Source organism: Schistocerca serialis, chromosome 1, assembly GCF_023864345.2.
Source record: "Schistocerca serialis cubense isolate TAMUIC-IGC-003099 chromosome 1, iqSchSeri2.2, whole genome shotgun sequence".
Classification (NCBI taxonomy): Eukaryota; Metazoa; Arthropoda; class Insecta; order Orthoptera; family Acrididae; genus Schistocerca; species Schistocerca serialis.
In genome coordinates this window covers 533,540,523-533,557,107 of record NC_064638.1, presented here as the reverse complement: position 1 = coordinate 533,557,107, position 16,585 = coordinate 533,540,523, and positions in this window count along the sequence as shown.

Below are 16,585 nucleotides of genomic sequence, written 5' to 3'. Positions count from 1 at the left end.
GCGCTAGGCGTGGTCCGTGCAGATGGCGGAAAGTGACTGGGATGTGGAAAGCGAGAGCAGGTGAATGAGGGTGGCACAACAGCGACAGAATGTAAGAGTCGGGTCGGTCTGTGTTGTGGTGGCATGGGCCCATTTTGTGAACCCCGAGGCCCGTGAATGATGTATACACCGAGCAGGTTGGGCGTGCTTCGTTGGTGGTTAGTGATGGCAAAGAAATCTGATCAATGTGGAACCGCCCGACCTACTGGAATACCTTGATCGTTAATCTCCGTGCGATTCTTCCACTAGAAATCACCTTGGGGAGGGGTTCCAGTACACGTTTGCAGGAGGACGCGGTGCTGAGGGCTTTTTCACCCCTACCGTACCGTTTCAGCATTGTACCGAGTGAGCAGCTTTGAGAACTTTCCATACCGTTAATGCTTCGTGCGCACCATGTAAAAGTTTGTGGCGAATTTGCTGTGTGCGTGTGTGCCTGTTTTTTCCCGAGTCCGTTTGCCCTGCAATCACTTTGCCACATTTCAAATTTTGCTCGGATCACTTAATGTCGCCTTCTGCGGATCTGATAGTAAAAGCATTAATGGTCGGATCGTGATCACTGCTCAACCCTCCTAGCGTGAAGTGCCACTCTTGTGTACATTTCTAAAGTGTAATTTGTTTTTACGTCCGCTGTGTGAATTGTGCCTATTTGTGACTCAGTATTTTAGAGTGCGCTTCCTTAATACTTTTCCCCCTGAAGAAGTGTTCTTTTCATTCTTTTGGTAACGAGCATTGTAAATTCTTTTGTGTGCTAAGTGTGCGATGTGTGTGGCTGCATGAGTCTTATTTAATTAGTCTGAGGCGCCTTGCCACTGTTGGCGTGGCTCCCTCCACACCCCTACCCCTTCCTTCCCCATCGCACGGCCCCGGGCGGAGTGGTGGCTCGAGTCTTCCCTCGGGTATGGGTGTGTGCGTTGTCCTTAGCGTAAGTTAGTTTAAGTTATAATAAGTTGTGCGTAGGCTTAGGGACCGATGACCTCAGCAGTTTGGTCCCATAGGAGACTATCACCACCAGTTCTATTTAATCAGGCAGAAGCCATAGAATATTGTCGTTATAAGTTTGTCATGTTTGCCGCCTTTACGCGATTCTGCACAAAGTATTTATTGGCGTCTGTTAACGCATTTGACTGAATCATTACACTGTGTTGCCTTGACGGTAACCAGCTGTTACGCCAGCATTCCTGATCGTAAGTTCCATTAAGGATTAATAATTAGATCTTTTGTTAGAGTATTTCCCGGTGCGTTTGAGTTTAAAGAGTACTGAGCTTCCACTTCGTTTTAATTAACCATCATTTGTATGATGATCTTTTCTGGCTCCATGTTGTGCTAATCCTGTTATTGAGATATCCGTCGTGATTTATCATAGTAGCTCTTTTGTCGTCAAATTTCTAAGCACACTTCATTTTGTCAGTGAAATGAATCCCGCATGGCTCTGTAAAGCACTTGGATGCCCATCAGCTAAACTACAGGGCTATTACAAATGATTGAAGCGATTTCATAAATTCACTGTAGCTCCATTCATTGACATATGGTCACGACACACTACAGATACATAGAAAAACTCATGAAGTTTTGTTCGGCTGAAGCCGCACTTCAGGTTTCTGCTGTCAGAGCTCTCGAGAGCGCAGTGAGACAAAATGGCGACAGGAGCCGAGAAAGCGTATGTCGTGCTTGAAATGCACTCACATCAGTCAGTCATAACAGGGCAGCGACACTTCAGGACGAAGTTTAACAAAGATCCACCAACTGCTAACTCCGTTCGGCGATGGTATGCGCAGTTTAAAGCTTCTGGATGCCTCTGTAAGAGGAAATCAACGGGTTGGCCTGCAGTGAGCGAAGAAACGGGTGCGGGCAAGTTTCACGCGTAGCCTGCGGAAGTCGACGAATAAAGCAAGCAGGGAGCTAAACGTACCACAGCCGACGGTTTGGAAAATCTTACGGAAAAGGCTAAAGCAGAAGCCTTACCGTTTAAAATTGCTACAAGCCCTGACACCCGATGACAAAGTCAAACGCTTTGAATTTTCGGCGCGGTTGCAACAGCTCATGGAAGAGGATGCGTTCAGTGCGAAATTTGTTTTCAGTGATGATGCAACATTTTTTCTTAATGGTGAAGTGAACAGACACAATGTGCGAATCTGGGCGGTAGAGAATCCTCACGCATTCGTGCAGCAAATTCGCAATTCACCAAAAGTTAACGTGTTTTGTGCAATCTCACGGTTTAAAGTTTATGGCCCCTTTTTCCTCTGCGAAAAAAAAAACGTTACAGGACACGTGTATCTGGACATGCTGGAAAATTGGCTCATGCCACAACTGGAGACCGACCGCGCCGACTTCATCCTTCAACAGGATGGTGCTCCACCGCACTTCCATCATGATGTTCGGCATTTCTTAAACAGGAGATTGGAAAACCGATGGATCGGTCGTGGTGGAGATGATGATCAGCAATTCATGTCATGGCCTCCACGCTCTCCCGACTTAAACCCATGCGATTTCTTTCTGTGGGGTTATGTGAAAGATTCAGTGTTTAAACCTCCTCTACCAAGAAACATGCCAGAACTGCGAGCTCGCATCAACGATGCTTTCGAACTCATTGATGGGGACATGCTGCGCGAGTGTGGGAGGAACTTGATTATCGGCTTGATGTCTGCCGAATCACTAAAGGGGCACATATCGAACATTTGTGAATGCCTGAAAAAACTTGTTGAGTTTTTGTATGTGTGTGCAAAGCATTGTGAAAATACCTCAAATAATAAAGTTATTGTAGAGCTGTGAAATCGCTTCAATCACTTGTAATAACCCTGTATTTCTTCTGATCTGAAATTTAAAGGAGGTTTCTAGGGCACTGGCGTTGTTAGCTCTTTAGTCAAAGGCAATATATGCCTATCTCTGTCTTCCTCTACAGCTTTCACACTCTACAGCTCCCTCTAGAACCATGAAAGTTATTCCTTCATGTGTCACCAAATATCTTATCATTCTGTTCCTTCTTCTTGTCAATGTTTTCCATACCTTACTTCACTCGCCGATTCGGTGGAGAACCTTCCCCCGTCGGAGGTTCGAGTCCTCACTCTTGCATGGGTGTGTGTGTCGTTCTTAGCGTAAATTAGGTTAAGTAGTGTGTAAGCTTAAGGACCGGTGACCTCAGCCGTTTGGTCCCATAAGACCTTACCACTAATTTCCCATTTCCAATCTCTGTGGAGAACGTCCCCATTCCTTATCTTATCAGTCTACCTAATTTTCAACTTTCGTCTCTAGCATCACATCTCAAGCGCTTCAATTCTTTTGTGTTCCGGTTTTCCCACAGCTCTTGCCTCATTACCATACAAAGCTGTGTTCTAAACACACATTCTCTTCAAATTAAGACCCATGGAATGGTTCAAATGTCTCTGAGCACTATGGGACTTAACATCTGAGGGCATCAGTCCCCTATAACTTAGAACTACTTAAACCTAACTAGCCTAAGGACATCACACACAAACATGCCCGAGGCAGGATTCGAACCTGCGACAGTGTCGGTCACACGGTTCCAGACTGAAGCGCCTAGAACCGCTCGGCTACAAGGCCCTATGATACCATTAGACTTCTCTTGCGGAGGAATGCCCTTTTTTGTCAGTGTTAGTCTGCTTTTTATGTCCTTCGTGTTCCGCCCGGCATGGGTTCTTTTACTGCCCAGGTGGCAGAAGTCTTTAGTGATCAACAGTTATGAAGTTATGCTTCTTATTGCTCTCAATTCTGCTACTTCCTGTTCTTTTCGTCTTTCTTTGATTCACTCTCTATCCACATACTTTACTCATTAGACTGTTCATTCCATTCAACACAGTCTGTAATTCTTCTTTACTTTCATTTAGGTCTGCGATGTCATCAGCGATTCTTAACATTGATAACCTTTCGCCTTGAATTTTAATTTCACTCCTGAACCTTACTTTTATTTCCGACCAGAAGTGGCCCAATGCTATATCTCTGTCTCACACCCTCTTTAGTCCTTGCAGTTCATTCTTGGTCTTCCATTCTTAGTATTCCCTCTTTTCTTTTTCTATAGCTTTCCCCAATTCCCCTCAGAATTTCGAACATCTTTCACGGTTTTACAATGTCGAACGCTTTTTCCAGCTTGACAAATCCTATAAACGTGTCTTGATTTTTCTTCAGTCTTGCTTTCATTGTCAACCGCGACGTCAGAACTGCCTCTCTGGTACCTTTCCCCTTTCGAAAGGCGAACTGATCATCTAACAGATCAAAAATTTTCTTTTCCATTCTTCTATATATTAATCTGGTCAACTACATGGATGAACGAGCTGTTATCCTGATTGTGCGCTAGTCTCGCACTTTTGCAGTCTTCGGAATAGAGTGGATGATGTTTTTTGCCGAAAGTCTGATGATGAATGGCCAGTCTCACACACTATACGCACCAATGCGAATAATAGTTTTGTTGCATATTCCCAAAATGATTTCAGAAATTCCATTGGAATGTTATCTATCCCTTCTGCCTCATTACATTTTACGTCTTCCAAAGCTGTTCTAAATTTTGATTCTAATAATGAATCCCCTATCTCTTTCCTGTCGACCCTTGTTTCTTCTTCTATCTCGTCGTAAGTCCTTACCTTCATAGTGGTAATCAATGTATTCCTTCCGCCTATCCGCTCTCTCCTCTGCATTTGGCCCTGAAACTCCCATTGCACTCTGAATGTTATCGCCCTTGCTTTAAAATTTCACCAAAGGTTGTTTTCACTTTTCTGTATGATGAGTCACTATGACAACGATTTCTTTTCCGATTTCTTCACATTTTTCATGTAGCCGTTTTGTCTTAGCTTTCCTGCATTTCCTATTTATCTATTTCGTAACTGATTTGTATTTCTGTATTCCTGAATTGTCCTGAACATTTTTGTACTTCTTTCTTTCGTCGATCAACTGAAATGTTTCTTCTGTTATCCATGGTATCTTTGCAGCTACTTCCTTGTACCCATGTCCTATTTTTTTTCAAATTCCGTTAAGGTCCTTTTCAGAAATGTCCATTCCTCTTCACCAGAAATGCCTACTGAGCTATTCATTATCGCAGTATCTATTCCGTCAGATTACTACAAAAGTATCCCTTTATTCCCTGCTACTTCCGTATCTCACTTCTTAGGACACTGATTCTTCCTGACAAGTCTCTCAAACTTCAGACTACTCTTCATCAGTACTACATTGTGATCTGAGTCTATATCTGCTCCTGGGTACGATCCAGTATCTGATCTCTGTCTGACCATGATGTAATATAACCGAAATCTTTCCACGTCACCCGGCTTTTTCCTCCTCTTGTGAATCCTGAACAGACTATTAGCTCTTACGATCTGAAATTTGTTCAGAACTCAATTAGTGTTTCTCCTCTCTCATTTTTCTACCAAGTCAATATCCTCACACAAATATTTCTCCTTGTCCTTCGCCTGGAACCGCAATCCAATCTTCAATTACTGCTAGATGCCCATCTCACTTTACATAGTGAACTACCCATTCAATATCCTTACGTATCTTCTACATCTGCCAGCTTACGCTTACGACGTCCGCTTGTATAACTGAACTATAGCTTTTTACCAACATACAACATCATTCTACTCAATAACCCCCAATATCATTATCACACACTGCAAAACTTCGTAGTAATAACATAAAGAAGCTCATTTGCTATATTACCTGCGTCTGACTGTTAGAAAACATAATATTGATATTAATATTAGATGTATTAGGACTGTGTTTAGTAATTCAAATAGTGACTGGACTATTTTTAGCTATGCACTGTACACCAAATATTAAAATAGCAGTAGTGTACTACACATCTGCCGGGACGTAAATAACCGTTGAATCGTTCGAACTTTACAGGCAAATGGAGCATCTACATCTTTTATTTGCATTTACTTGCATGTAGGACGAGGAATCTACTATGGATCCTATATGTATGTAAAATGGAACAGTAATTCTGTTCTTAGTTATAGCTACTGCATTTATAGGATATGTTTTACTTTGAGGTCAAATATCATTCTGAGATGCAACAAATGTATTAGGGCTTTCTCCTATTTCTAACGGAAATTTCAGGTTTTCTTTGACCTTAAACGACAACATTCTCATTAGTTCTAGAGTGCCTTATAGGAAAGATTATGTGGGGCTGCTCTGGGCTGCCGTTAACGTCCGTTGTTCGAACAGATGTTTTCATTAAATACATCGACATATCAACGGTGCAGCTGCTTTCAACATCCACTACATGTACAGCAATGGTATAATATCGTTAATTCTTTCATAGTAAATCCAACGTACATGAAACACACAATTTCTGTATTACTCTGCAGCTTTGTAGTGCATTGCGTTCCTTTTTAGTCCAGCCTTCTATACATTTTAATTTGTTATCTGCTGCTCATATATAAGGCAAATATTTTAATATGTGTGCTGTGTATTGAAATTTATTTCTGATGAATTTTGTTTTGCTGAGTTAGTTTCTCAGCAATCTGAGTTTACAGATATTCATGGTAACATTAGTAAATGTGGTTAGATCAGATTGGATGTGTACTATTATCCTTTACATGTACTGTTAGATTTTACAAGTCCCACGTCTTTCATTTCTATGTCTTTAGGGTGAAAATGATCATAGATTAGAGTCGTTACTTCTCATTTAGGTGATATAGGCAACTATTCCCTATTACGAGTACGTGCTAATTAGCTACCTCCCAGCGTAGCTATATAAATATGCAGACACTAGTCGGAAAGCAGTTACCATAGTGAAACGAAGTAAAAAGAAAAAGCAAGGATTTGTTGCGAGTGTCATAATTCTTTCAGCTATATTTAACGGGGGAGCAGGGACCGAGTTCAAACAGGGCCATCGTTGCAAATGTAGCATGGAGTTCCACTGATAATTTTACAGGACATTTACAACGAATTTGTTTTAGCGTCATGAGCGCTAACAAATTGATGCTAAGCATTTTATGTGTGAATGCATAATACTTATGTGGATGCAGAACATTCAGAATTTATAAAATTTACCTGTATGATTGAGGAAAAGTCCGATATATGCGCCTGTCACCAGCACACGCCGAGAACCAAACACGAAGCGGTAGTGTGTGGAGATTAATTACGGATAAGCCATTAGGTTGTCGATTACACGTTGGCGGTGAACCTGCTTTCTATAAGCACCCCATGTGCTGTGGCGCCGTTATTAAACACATCACTCACAAGTGTCAGTCTTTAAGGCTGTAGGCAGGAATACTAAATAGCCCAGTCGTTTTGAGGCGACAGCACCGTTAAGGACATGCGGCGGCAAAATATTATCGAGTTTCCCACTACTCAGCACGCGAAACGTGGGAGTTTCTAATAAAACGCTAAACAACAGTTACTACATGGGATAGAAAATACATCGTAAGACTCAAACAAACGGCACACCATAATTGGCCGTAAATCGGTAGATCTGATGTACATGTACTGATAAACAACTGATTACAGTTTTATAAATGTCAATAATTTATTCAAGAGAAAGAGCTTCACAAATTAAGCAAGTCAATAATGCGTTTGTCCATCTATAGCCATTACGCAAGCAGTTATTCAGCTTGAGACTGACTGATAGGGTTATTGGGTGCCATCTGGATGGATATCGCGTTAAATTATGGCCAATTGTAGCCTAGGATCGTCAAAATAGCGAGCTGATTGGTGGACCCTGTCCCTGATGCTGCAAACGTTCTCCCTGTATGACAGATCCGGCGACCCTGCTGGCCAATGTAGGGTTTTGCAAGATAGGGTTTTGGGGGGAGGGGGGGGGGCATTATTTTGTTGAATTGTTAAATCAGGATGGCTTGCCTATCAACGGCAAATAAACGGGATATAGGATAACGTCGATGTACTTCTGGAAGTGTTCCACGGATGACAACGAAAGGAGTCTGATATGAAAAGAAATGACACCCCAGACCATCATTCCTGGTCATCGGGCCGTATGGCGAGAAACAGTCAATTTGGTGTCACACAACTGTCTTTAGCGTCTCCAGAAACGTCTTCGGCCTTGGAATCACATTCACTGTATTATCTTTAGTAACGAATCCTGCTTGGAACTGAGCCACGATGACCAGTGAAGACTTGTCTGGAGGCGCCTCGGGCAGCGGTGAGATGCAACCTGAATGTCGCCCACTCTACGGCACGACAGCCAGTAGTGGTGGTCTGTAGTGCCACTTCATTTCACAGCAGGACCCCTTCGATTGTCATCTGCGGCACCGCTACTCCACAGCGGTACGTCGACGGTATTCTGTTCCCATTTTGTTGTACCTCACGGCAAGCCGTTCTGGGCTTACATTTCAACATGATAATGCCCATCCACACACGGCGAGAGTTTCTACTGCTTGACAAAGTGCTTGCCAAACCTTACCTTGGCCAGCAAGTGCGCCGGATCTCTCCCCAAGTGCGAAGTTGGGAGCATTATGGCTCTTCAACAAGATAGAGATTTTGACTATCCAACGCACCGGTTGGGCAATATATGTCACGATATCTCGTAGGAGGACAATTACATCAATCACTGGCAAGCAGAATAACTGCTTGCATTAGGGTCATGGATGACCAACGAGTTGTTGACTTTCTTAGTTTGTCGAATGATCTATTTCTTCTGAAATTGTAATAATTTGTTCTCCTGCACATGTACATCACGTCCATCGATTTTCGTCCCATTCGAATAATCTTTCATGATGCATTATTTTCATTTATTTTATTGTTTTACTTCTTTATATGAGCGTAGTCACTACAACTTGTGAAAACTGAAACCTCATGAGACAGGTATCTGAGATTATTGAAGCTTCTGGATTTGTTTTCTAGTGTTCTGTTGTGTAAGAACGTAAAGTATCACAATGTCCGTTACGACAAAGCGGCACATTCCAGTGTCTATCGGTTTTGTAAAGGACAATTTGTAGTTATGATGTGTAATGCAGAAAAGTTCTATCTATTCTGGTGAAATGATATTGCAGATAATTTCATTCTCAGCTTTGCTCGTCTTTTCTAAGGTTTATTACGGCCTTCCATCTTATTCTATAGTTTACTAATACATTTTGTATCTATACACCTAATTACAGTTTCTATAATTTGTTTTCCGTACGACATAGCTCGTCTCTAAAGATATTTCGCTTTTCATCTCATTTCATGGCCAGTTTCTGTCCGGGTGTAACACACAATGATAAAAGAGAGAAATTTCCTGAATGAGTCTGTGATTATTGTGTACTTCTGTGAATAAAGTCCTCTACATCAATGCAAACATTGTTTTAACGATTCTAAGCTTTGATTCGAACACGAAAGCAGCTGAAACGTCGTTAGAAATAAATAAATAAGTATACTAGCGGTATAGATGGAATTATTCTGAAAGAATGATGTGCAGTAACCTGTGCCTTTTCGGAAGCCTGTCAAGAAGACATTTTGTCTCTCCTCTATTATGTAGTTTAACTTCATTTCTTCTCTTCGTCTTGGGCTACTAATCAGTGTCGTAGTTGAGTCATTTGAAACGTAGCCAAGGCACCGTTTTGTTCAACAAGTTCACTCATGACTTGACGGTTTGTACGTAACGCAATATGGGGCACAGTCAGATGCATGAAAATCACTTGGTCCGGAGGGTATTGCACAGTAACTGTGTACGAAGGTTGAGTAAGACGAAGCACAGTGCTAATCAAACAAGAAGTCAATAAAATTCTTCTAGGTATGTGACCGCACTGTCAATACGCAACATTCTCCGATGCTTCGACCGCTATTGCTAATGGTCATCCTCAGCGTGTTTTTTGCTGACTGCTAAATGAGAAAATTTTTTGTTCTTACATATTGGGATAAGAGGCTGTCGTTGTAATCTTTTAGTGTACTGAGGATGAGGAGGGAGGTCTGTTAGTCATCCTTTATTGCTGTTCGCAATATTTCTTTACATTGGTGGAAACGGACCTTGATTGGTAATTGCTTAACTGCTTGCCACTGATGGAAAGACAAGAATGAAAAACGAGTAGCAGTTGTGACACAGCACTTTTACTTACTGCCTAGTGCCGGCTAAGGCGTACCAGCACTCAGTGTACCTGCGGACGCTGTCGCCTATCCCTCGCATGTTTCTCATGCTTCGTATGAGCTGCCGTTCCGTAGCGCTGTTACTGCTGGTAGCCGAGACGCCGTAAGTTTGTACCCGTCCACTCTATTCATGATGGCCGGTAGCTTGGCTATTTCTATCGCCGAACTAATCTTCCTCCCGAAGGTAAGAGGCTGATTCACCAGTACGTGGGCTTCTCGGAGTTCCAGCTCTTTGGCGTACTCATCCTGAGGTTGTCTTAGTCCGGTGCATCTCTCATCTTCAGACGCGCCTTTGCTGATTGGTCGCACCGCCACGCCTACATACACTAATTCACACTCGCACCCGATTTCGTAAACTCCGCTTGTCAAGTGGGTCTTTCCTCCAACTGACAACACCCATTATTCTGTTGCTGCTTCGAAAAATCGGCTTCATGCCTGCTTGGTCAAGAATACTGCCCACACACATTTACAAGGCGGGCACACACCAGGATCAATTTTACTGACTGTAATAACGGCAAAGGAAGCCTACGCTTGTAAACGATAACTTTCTGTGGCTGAATCTTGTCGTTCTTATATATATATATATATATATATATATATATATATATATATATATATATATATATATATATATATATATATATTCATGAACAAGCGTGACCCTCCTTACATAGACAGCAAAACCACCTAGGTAACATAAAACCGTTTGGAGCCCTATCGGCTATGTACCGATAGTGGTCGGCGGCAGTTTCCATTCCAAACAGTACGTTTACTACAGTTAATCATACACTTGCCCCCCCTCAACCCCATCCCCCAACTTCCACTTCACCAACCACAACAGCCTCTTCCACTACGTGTTCCCGGCGCCACACTTCAAGCAACTTTCGTTCTAATCCTGACAGACCAAATTCCTTTTATAGTTTCTTCTTTTAGAGCGTATCACAGAGTACAATCTGCAGACAAGTTGTAAATGAAATTAAGTGACAGTACAGCACTATTAGGGCAGTTAGGTCGTCCAGTCCACTGCCGGCACTTCGATGACATGCGCGTCGTCGATGATGGTTCAAATGGCTCTGAGCACTATGGGACTTAACATCTGAGATCATCAGTCCCCTAGAACTTAGAACTACTTAAACCTAACCAACCTAAGAACATCACACACATCCGTGCCCAAGGCAGGATTCGAACCTGGGACCGTAGTAGTCGCTCGGTTCCGGGCTGAGCGCCTAGAACCTCTCGCCCACCGCGGCCGGCCGTTGATGATGAAATGACGAGGACAACATACAGTCTCCGACTGGAGTCAATCTTGAACCAGTCTGGGATAAAACACGGGCTCCCAGCGTCTAGAGGCAGCATTGTTGTGTACTGAGTTATAAATAATTGATATCTGAATAGAGGTGAAGTACTTTAAGTACTGCTTCATCCATGCTATTTATAATTTTATTATATTACTCGCTTTTAGCTTGGCCCGATTTAATTATTTCTGCACTTCCCTTCCAGTAAAATCGATACAAACCTTGGTGAAACAAAATGGCTCGTCAGATTTGGTTACTACTTGATGTGATTCCCGAACTGTCCTTAAATCTGCTTTAGCGTGCCATTTCGTGTCTGGAAACGTAATATTTGCTGCAAATGAATTAATACTATCCCGAGAACAACGCAATTGGGCCGCTTTTCCAAGCAAAACCTCGTTTTACCTCGCCGTTCCTGTTCCCGCTGTTCCTCGAATAACGCACAATCGCTCAGATTCGCCGGCACGTCGCTGCCTCCTCCTCCCCCACCTCGCGCCGCTGTTATGTTGGCAGCACTGTTCCGCGCTGGCCGCATCCGTCCACAAAAGCTCGCAGCGGCGGCCAGCGGGGCGCTATTGCGCGCTGTCCAAACGTTTAATTTTGAATGGATCTGCAGCGCTATTAATTAAGTCAGATTCATGCTACCCATAGAAGTTTTGGTCCCGTTCTCGTTGTTCGGCAAGCAATAACGGCAAACCATTGTCCAAAATTTGAATTACGAAATTAGTTGCGTTAGCAGCTCGCCACACCCGTCGTCGTCACGTTTATTGTTTAGCTTACGGGTGGCTAAAGCTGCTGCATACATAACGCACCGAGCTGAATCCGTTTGCAAGCTTCATATTAGGAGCCTTTTGACTTTTCTTGTCGTTTAAGATGCCTAATGCGAATTAAAGTATCAGTATTCTACGATTATTTGTCCAAATAAATGGAAACTTACGAGCGATTTAAAATTGGTCACTAACAAGTAAAAGCTTTTGTGTACGAAATTGAAATAACATATTTCAATGGAAGGTTTTAATAAGGAAACGATACTGCCTGTTATAATTTTCGTGTAGGCCTTCCTATTAAAATCTATGACCTTTCAACGTTCCCCACACCCTTCCCTTCAATGCGCAATATCATGCTCTTGTGCTCGACCGGGAGAACTGTAATTACTTCTGTTGGAAAGCTGTCATCTCTTTCTTCGTATCTCCAATAGCTTGTATTCCTCATCTGACACTAGCAGCGGAATATCGCCATTGTCATTCCCAGCTATCTGTGTTTCTTGACCGGCCTTTTATCTGTACAAATTGCTAGACAAATTCGGGAGAAGCTTTTACTTATCTGTGCCATTTGACATTTAATGAAATGTTGTATGCATTCAGCATACGTTTCTGTTTTCATTTGATCGTCATTTTTTATGGTTTTCAGTTGTTTCGTTCAAACAACTTTCATTTTCTTCTCTTAGCACATTGTATGAAGGTCATATGAGCCTACCGGTACCAGATGTGGATTGCGCTTGTAACTAAATGATGACCTGACATGTGACGCCGTAAGTGTGCAACATAAACATGTTGTTGTGGTCTTCAGTCCTGAGACTGGTTTGATACAGCTCTCCGTGCTACTCTATCCCGTGCAAGCTTCTTCATTTCCCAGTACTTACTGCAACCTACATCCTTCTGAATCTGCTTAGTGTATTCATCTCTTGGTCTCCCTCTACGATTTTTACCCTCCACGCTGCCCTCCAATGCTAAATTGGTGATCCCTTGATGCCTCAGAAAGTGTCCTACCAACCGGTCCCTTCGTCTTGTCAAGTTGTGCCACAAACTACTCTTCTCCCCAATTCTGTTCAATACCTCCTCATTAGTTATGTGATCTATCCATCTAATCTTCAGCATTCTTCTGTAGCACCACATTTCGAAAGCTTCTATTGTCTTCTTGTCCAAACTATTTATCGTCCATGTTTCACTTCCATACATGGCTACACTCCATACAAATACTTTCAGAAACGACTTCCTGACACTTAAATCTATACTCTATGTTAACAAATTTCTCTTCTTCAGAAACGTTTTCCTTGCCATTGCCAGTCTACATTTCATATCCTCTCCACTTTGACCATCATCAGTTATTTTGCTCCCCAAATAGCAAACCTCCTTTACTGCTTTAAGTGTATTATTTCTTAATCTAATTCCCTCAGCATCACCCGACTTAATTCGACCACATTCCATTATCCTCGTTTTGCTTTTGTTGATGTTCATCTTATATCCTCCTTTCAAGACACTGTTCAATCCGTTCAACTGCTCTTCCAAGTCCTTTGCTGTCTCTGACAGAATTACAATGTCATCGGCGAACCTCAACGTTTTTATTTCTTCTCCATGGATTTGAATACCTACTCCAAATTTTTCTTTTGTTTCCTTTACTGCTTGTTCAATATACAGATTGAATAACATCGGGGAGAGGTTACAACGCTGTTACTCTCCCATCCTAAGCACTGCTTCCCTTTCATGCCTCTCGACTCTTATAACTGCCACCTGGTTTCTACACAAATTGTAAACAGCCTTTCGCTCCCTGTATTTTTTTCCTGCCACCTTTAGAATTTGAAAGGCAGTATTTCAGTCAACGTTGTCAGAAGCTTTCTCTAAGTCTACAAATGCTAGAAACGCAGGTTTGCCTTTCCTTAATCTTTCTTCTAAGATAAGTCGTAAGGTCAGTATTGCCTCAGGTGTTCCAACATTTCTACGGAATCCGAACTGATTTTCCCCGAGGTCGGCTTCTACCAGTATTCCCATTCGTCTGTAAAGAATTCTTGTTAGTATTTTGCAGCTGTGACTTATTAAACTGATAGTTTGGTAATTTTCACATCTGTCAGCACCTGCTTTCTTTGGGATTGGAATTATTATATTCTTCTTGAAGTCTGAAAGTATTTCTCCTGTCTCATACATCTTGCTCACCAGATGGTAGAGTTTTGTCAGGACTGGCTCTCCCAAGGCCGTCAGTAGTTCTAGTGGAATGTTGTCTACTCCCTGGGCCTTGTTTCGACTCAGGTCTTTCAGTGCTCTCTCAAACTCTTCACGTAGTATCGTATCTCCCATTTCATCTTCATCTACATCCTCTTCCATTTCCATAATATTGTCCTCAAGTACATCACCCTTGTATAGACCCTCTATATACTCCTTCCACCTTTCTGCTTTCCCTTCTTTGCTTAGAACTGGGTTTCCATCTGAGCTCTTGATATTTTCTCCTTTCATCAATTAAATTCTTTATTTCTTCTGTTAACCAAGCATTTCTACTAACCCTCGTCTTTTTACCTACTTGATCCTCTGCTGCTTTCACTACTTCATCCCTCAGAGCCACCCAGACAAAGATAATAATTTACAAATACTTCCGACCTCCTGAGGGAATCTCGTAAGTATCGAACAGGAGTGTAATGGACAGGGACTGCGGACAGGTGGCGCTTGATGGGAGTGTGGATCGACCGTGAGCCGTACGGAGATAGTCCGTGCAGTTGCGATAACGCTGTATCCCGGATGATGCAGTGGTTACAGCACCTGCCTTGTAAGCGGGAGATCCCTGGCTCGAATCCCGGTCCACTACACATTCTCTCGGCGCCACTGATTCTGTTTAATATCCCGCTGCAGCTGATAGCATTGATCCCCCTTCAATTTATGAACATAACAACTACAGTGTTTCTGAGTATTTTCTTTACTTTGCAGAACTAGGTTGTGGTGAATTCTGTAGAATATCCCGAAGCCACTTTCTTTCTTCATTTTTGACTCATGGTTTGATTTGGCTCACCACGAATTCCTCTCCTGTGCCAAACTCATCATCTCAGAGTAGTACTTGCAATCTACGCCCTCCATTGTCTGCTGGATGTACCACAATCTCTGTTTTCCTCTACAGTTTTTACCCTTTGCAGCTCTCTCTAGAACCATGGAAGTTATTCTGTGATGTCTTTGACAGATGTCCTACCATCGTGTTCCTTCTTCTTGTCAGTGTTCTCTGGAGAACCTCCTCACTCCTTACATCAGTCCTGAAGTCTAGGTTAAATCAAAAGATGAAAATTTAGTTAGAGATGCGAAGACAATAAATATATTGGGAAATCTTAGGTGTTGTAATGTGCTGACTTAGTGGGCGTTAAACTGCGCTCTGCAGGCCGCATTCGGCTGTTGCAAGGCGTACGTCCGAATTCTTGTGGTCGTATCTGACGAAAGATATACAAATACAGCCAGTCGCCTTTCGTAAGGATTTTCAGCGGTCGAACAGAGAAAGCACAACAAATGCCCCTTTCTAGATAGTGACTTAAGGAGAGAAATCAGAAGTACTTTTTCCTGCCGATACTTTTTTACTTACACATTTCCCTTACATTTTAAAAGTGTTCGACATATTTCCAGCAAAATATATTACAACTATCCTGGTAAACGCCACTATCTTCGTGGATCAAATCACCTGTTTCAGTCCTTATAAGTTGGCTTCCTACTTCTCTTGGAACTGGCGCGTTGTGTAGCGACTTTACAGATCCAAATTCTTATCTCTGGCAGAATTTAAAGCACTCGCTGGATTGCATCTATCGTTCGCACCGTCTCAGTAGTATAACAGGAGTTTGAAACCGTCGTCCATCAGTTTTATGAAGCAAAAGAAGACAGAAAATGAAGCAAAACCGATGACCGTCTTTATGAAGCTCTTTCGAGAAAAATAAGCCATCGGAGTTTGTTCTCCATTTGGGCCAAATGTATGACAATCTCCAAGAACTTAGTGAAGTCTGTCTAGGTCTACATCGGAGAAATATTCACTCGCACAAAGCACACAAGAAGATAATTAACACTTGCCAATTTTTTTAAGAAAGAACTGAAAATCGTCATTTCTGTTCTAGTATGTCTTCAAAGTACGGAGATCACGAAATTCAAAAGGTCTGAACACAAAAATGAAAGACAAAATCCGGCTATTAGGTCATCTCATTTCTATAAAAGTCTGCAAGAAGCTGCCGGAAAGCATTTGCTTTCAAGGAAATGATATTGTTTTTCATGGTTGTGCCAAGATTTTTTGTTCTAAATATTGGCTAGATAATTCTGGGGTAGACTCTGACATTAGGTGAAGCAGAAATTAGAAAATTAGCCCGAAAATTTCGCTTAAATGAAAGAGAAGCAAGGGGCCTTTCTCTGATTCTGTCCAAACCTAACTAATATGTATATTAATGGTTGCTACAAGGTCATCATTCTGCTGTTGATACTAAAACCAAGAGGCTGTCGAGGACG